A 6446-nucleotide genomic window follows, 5' to 3' on the forward strand; every position below is an offset into this window, starting at 1 on the left:
TTTTGAGAAACGAAATTGAGTTATTTGTAGTGAGGTGAATGGATCTAGAGTCTGTCATACAGAGTGAAGTAAGTCAGAAAGAGAAAAACAAATGCCATATGCTAACATATATATACGGAATCTAAAAAAAAAATGGTTCTGAAGAACCTAGGGGCAGGACAGGAATAAAGATGCAGACGTAGAGAATGGACTTGAGGACATGGGGAGGGTGAAGGGTAGGCTGGGACGAAGTGAGAGAGTGGCATGGACATATATGCACTACCAAATGTAAAATAGATAGCTAGTGGGAAGCAGCCGCAAAGCACAGGGAGATCAGCTCGTTACCTTGTGTCTACCTAGAAGGGTGGGAGAGAGAGGGTGGGAGGGAGACTCAAGAGGGAAGGGATATGGGGATATATGTATACATATAGCTGATTCACTTTGTTATACAGCAGCAACTAACACAACAATGTAAAAAGCAATTATACTCCAATAAAGATGTAAAAAAAAAAAAAAAGAAACGAAAAATACTATTTTTTTAAATTTCTGGTTACTTAATATTTTATAGGAGGCGTTACATCCTAAAAGTACAAGTACGAAGTCACTGTACAGTCCTACAGCAATCTTAATTACCCTGTAAGAACATGCTCTCATAGGAACTAACCAATGAATTTCAGGCATTTACGATCAAAGCTAGAATATTCACTCCTCACCAGAGACCCAAAGAATTATAATTTTCATGATAACTTTTATTTAAAATATTCTTTATCTATGTGAATGAGAGAATTTATCGCCTCCATGGGGGGGTGGGGCAGGGGGAATGGGAAGAGTTGGTTTGCAAAAACAAAAGCAAAAAGTTAAATAGCTTAATTTCAATAAAATTATCTTAATGAAGAAACTTTTCTCTCTCTCCTTCTTTCTCTTTCTCTCTCTCTCTCTCTCCTGCCCTCCCTCCCTTAAACACACACACACACGCACACACACACCAAAAGAACACAAATAAAATTTATTAACATTTAATGGCACAGCAATTTATACAGTCTGAATTATGATTGTTACTGAATTTTTACGGGACTCTAGCAGAGCTAAAGTTTGCTTATGCATGATCATCTATGTGTCAGAGCTTCCTCATTCTAAAAGCTAACTTATGACACCTGGGTATCAGAACAACTACATGCATTGTGATGAAAACGTCTTGTATTTCCTCATGTAAAACTGTGAAGAGACCTACACTGAAGTCACTTACTTTACAGAAGTTGAAATTTTAACCAACTCTGTGAAATGTACAAAAAAATCATTGGTATACCTTCAAATAACTAATACTTCAAATAAACTATTTTAAAATCATTTCTCTAAGTATTTATGGAAGTTATGACTTTTGAAGGAAAATCCAAAACAATTTATTTAACTGGTTCTCAAAAGAATGGCCAACTAGATTCTGAAGGCTTGGCACTTTCTGCTGCCTTATAATCAAGCTCTGTAACTAAGGCAAGCATCCAGCTTGAAACTCCCTGGCTGCGCCCTGTGAGGACAATATTAAACTGGCCATTTAGAGTAAGTCTCAGGGGAGTGTGTTTGTGCATCAGTGTGTTGGTGTGTTTGTATGTGTGTGCATGTGCCTTCACATAATCATAAACATACTAGTTTATTTCTACACATTGAAAGCTATATAAAGGAAAGTACTTATTTAGCAGAAAATAGAGCAAATTCAATTATTTATTGAAAATAAAATAGTAAATATTCATAGTTTTATGAAAAGATATTTGAACACCAGAAGAACACCTATTTTAAGAGATTTTTTTAATGTTCTGATGAGATCTATCTTCTTGATAGCTAAGTAACTCCATGAAAGCAATTTTGAATATTTATGGAAGGGGTGGTGATTCATAAATCTTTTCAGTTCTTAAAAAATCATTCTGGAAACTCTGGAAGAAACATTCTAGAACCTTAATTCAGCGCCAGGAAGAGTTATTAATACCAGGGAGAATCCTTTTCATCATAGAGAAAACACACAGATGAACCAATTTTTTAAAAATGGCAAACAAAGTGAATATTTGATGTTCAAACTGAATACTCCTGAGTTTAAAATAGTCAACAGAACTAATAAAAGAATTATTCAAGAAAGTTTACAGCAAGCAATTGACTATTTCACTTCTGGGAAGTCTTAATTAAAGAGTGTAGATCATTCATTTGGCAAATTTATTGAGCCCTATATATTTCAGGCTCTCTACTATAATACTCTCTACTATACACTAATGAAACTAAGATAAACAAGACATAGTCCCTGTGTTTAAGACATTCAATATATTGTATGACAAACAGAAATATAATGGAGGCAATGATAAAGAGTAGGATATTTATTATAGGATAACAAAAAAAGGGGGTAGTTCTAGAAGACTCAGGGAAAATATCTTATAATAATATCAAAAGTGAGTCTTCCAGACCATCCATTTGCCATGAACGATACTAATTACTGTGTGGTTAGAGAGACGGGAGCTAAGAACTCCTCAGGTTATTTATTTAAATATGTCACAAGCTCTAATTTATACAATTCAATTCCTATTTGCCAAACATTAATCTTCAAACAGATCCAAAATACAATTTTTTATATTTTTTATGTCCACATAATCCAAATCTCAAAATCCAGTCCATTCTGCTTCTAATCAGTTTAATTAATCTCCTTTGGGGAAAACAGATCATCCCCACTCCCCTACATTTCTAGTGATTCATTTCTGTAAGAATCAGCTGTCTTTTGAAGGAACAGTTTTCTTATCATGAGAGATATTTAAGCAGAAGCTGGATAATAACCTGAAGAAATGTTTTAGAAGATTTCTGCAATGGGTCAGGCTTAAAAGCAGATTATTTCCATGGTGATTTCCAGACTAAGATTCTACCCATGATAAGCAAATAGTTTTGAGGGAGCATAACATCTGAGAAAAAGAAGAATTTCAGCATATTAGGATATCTGTTTGTTTAATCTGGTGCACAACCATGACACAAATCATCCAGAGCAAAGAAATCAAACTGATCAGAATTCAAATTAAGTAGAAAACCATTCTGGAGAAAAAGAGAACTGAATGAAATGAGAAATTAATTCAAAAAGCAGACAGAGCTCAGGCATTTTCCTACCTCCAATCATACAACTTAGACTGAAATTACTTATGCAATAAAAATCTGTTGATATAGTATTAATAAAGGGTTTTTCCCTGCAAAATTCATCCATCTAACCATTCATTTTTTTACCCATTCATTTGTTTATCAATAGCTTTTGAGCACTGACAATTTGCCAGGCACTACTGTAGGCTAGCCAAGTCAACTTCAAGGAAAGAACAAGAAAGGCAGAGGAAGAAGCAAGTGTAAAAGTCCTGAGGTGACTACAAGTTTGTGGGTTTGAGGAACAGTAAGAAGTCAATGTGGCTAGAGCAAAACTAATAAAAGAGAGACTAGTGTTAGAAGAGGTTGAAGAAGTAAGCGTGGGGGCCACCTAAAGAAGTTTTGATTTTATTCTAAATGTGAAGGCAAAATTCTGAAGGGAAATTATATGATCAATTTTCTATTTTCTAAAGATAAAACTGGTGAAACTAAGGTTAATCATCAGTTAGATCCGTTAAACCTGTAACCTGCCTTCACTAATCAAGCTCCCTTTAATTGTTACTACAAAAATGTGCATGCCCTCCAAGTGTCATGTAACCTAAACAATAAGATGTTTGCCCAAGTTGTGTCCAGTTCAAGCTCCAGCCAATTAAGACTGGTTGGGACCACTGACCCTCCAACTGCGCATGCCTGAATGACCACTTGGTGACCTTTTAACGTCAGAGGGCTAGGTGTTCTGGCACCCTCAGAACATGCCAACACCACCATTTTCTGACCATGAGTTCTGTGAAGAAGCCTGTAGCTTAGTTACACTTGTGCAGCACCACGATTACCTCACCTTTTTCTTATTTCCAATCATCTTTCCCCATGCTCTCCACACCTCAGACCACCCTGCTTCTCTATCCCATAAATATCCCAAGCCTCTCCCTCCTTCCTTTGGGGAGGCCGATTTGAGATTTTGTTCTCCCATCTCCTCACTTGGCTGTCTCATGAATATGAAACAGTCCCCCTAAAGCTGGGTTCCTCTGCTGAGTTTATGATTAACCTCTCTATCCAAAACTTGTTCCCTTTTTTGCCCCATACCTATTCCCCCTCAAGATTGAGAAGTAACAAAGAAAATGGGGGATTGACACTGAGAAGGACCCTATGGGGTCCTCCTAGGCACAAAAGTCTTACCATGTCCCCTCTGTTTCTTGCTCATAGGCCTTCCCTGATTTCCAAAGAGCAGATTCAAACAGTTACTAATTAGGAGGTGAGGGAATACAGAAACAAAGGAAAAGCAGTGAAGAGTAAACTGTGCAGTGATAAAGCAGAATACTAGTTCCTCCTCAAAGTATATACACAACAATCTGATACTTTTCTTTGAGTTCTTTGACAGGAACTAAAGCCCTCACCCAGGTGGAGGGTGGTAACTTCAGGCTGAGCATAAGCACATTGACCCCAGACCAGTTAGAACCAGAAGGCTGATGACTGAGATTCCTGGACCACCACCCTGTTACCTCACCACCAACCAATCATGCATCCTGCAGCCCTCCCCCTGAATTTGTCTTTAAAAATTCTTCCCAGAAGACTATTGGGGAATTTGGGTGTTTTGAGCATGAGCCTCCCATACTCCTTGCTTGGCCCTTGCAATAAACCTTTCTCTGCCTCAAATTCCAATGTGTCAGCTTGTTTGGTCTCACTGTGCATCAGGCACACAAACTTGAGTTCAACAACAAATACACCCTTTCTCTGCTGCAACCCTCTGCAATCTCGACATTTGACTTGCTGTGCATCAGGCAAATGAACTTGGTTTGGTAACACTGGCTACCCTAAAGAGAAAGAGCTACAAGAGGACAAAAGAAGGGAGATGAGTCAGAAGACTAATGCAGTAATCCAGGGAAAAAATGGGACTGACTTGGATTAAGGAGCTAACAGTGAAGATGGTGACAAACAGTGGAATTCAGAAAATATTTGTAGGGAGAAACAATAGGAATTTCTAATAGACTAGATTTAGGGACTGAGGGAAAGGAAGAGATCTAGGTTGACTCAAATTTTGGGCCTGAACCACTGAGATAGGAAATTTGGGAGGAGCAAGTTTGGGGTGTGGGGAAACTATAACAGTTTCTTTCTGAATCTGTTACGTTTGAAATTTGCAAGCAATAAGGTGAGGTAAACAACTATAAACACACATCTGTAGCTCAGAGGAGGGATTGAGACCTGAAATATCTATCTGATGGCATTTACAATTTCAGGGAAGTAGGAGACAAAAGCCATATTGGATGACTAGAAGAGGGAGTGGGAAATGTAGCTTTTAGAAAATATAAGGAAATATCTTAATGATCAAGAAATATTTTGATATCTAAAGAAGATGAAAGAGTGATTTTAGTATCAGAACAAAAAGGGATTTAAAGGCAAGTTAAATTTGATTTTATTAAAATTAAGAACTTTCTATTCAAAAGACACTATTAAGGAATAAAAAGGTAAAATGACAGAGTGAGAAGATATTTGCAATACACATAACAAATACCTTGTATCTAGAATGTGTAGGGAATGATTACAGATCAAAAGGAAAAAGATAACTCAATAGAAAAATGGACAAATGATTGGAACAGGCATATCAGAACAAAAGGGAAATTTAAATGGCCAATAAATGTAAGACAAGGGGCTCAAGCTTATTAGAAATAAGGAAATGTAAAATAAAGCCACTGTAATGTATCACAACTACACACTTACCAATGGATAAAAATGGAAAGTCTGAGGATATCAAGCACTGGTAAGGATGGAGGAGTGTAAATTGCTTTAACTTGGAAAAAAAATTGGCATTATCAAATAAAGGATATCATATGCATATCCTATGATCTAGCAAGTCTACTCCAAAGTGAATACTCTAGAAATGGGTGCACATGTGCAGGAATATTCAAAGCAGCATTATTCTTCATAGCCAAACAGTGGAACAACCAAATGTCCATCAACACTAAAATGGATAAATAAATCTTGTTATATTCATACAATGGAATACAATACAGCAACAAAAATGAATGGACTAGAGTCACACCTAACAACAAGGCCGAACTTTAAAAAAACACAAAGTTAAACAAAAGAAGCCAGTCACTAAAGAATGCATACTATACTATTTGTTTAAAGGTCTACATTGTTTAGGAATTCATTCTTACTCATTAAAAGCTATTTTTTTAAAAAAGCAAGTAATTTATTACCAAAAAATACAAGGCTATATTTACCTTTAGAGGAGCAGGGTAGAATTGTAATCATGAAGGGAAAGGCTGGTTTCTTAGCAAACTTCAATGGATATATGCTTTATAGCAAGCCATTAAGTTGTACGTTTATGTTTTACATGCTTTCCTAAATGTGTATTGTTTCTCACATCTCTGATG

The sequence above is a fragment of the Eschrichtius robustus genome, chromosome 4 (genome assembly GCF_028021215.1).
Source record: "Eschrichtius robustus isolate mEscRob2 chromosome 4, mEscRob2.pri, whole genome shotgun sequence".
Taxonomy (NCBI): domain Eukaryota; kingdom Metazoa; phylum Chordata; class Mammalia; order Artiodactyla; family Eschrichtiidae; genus Eschrichtius; species Eschrichtius robustus.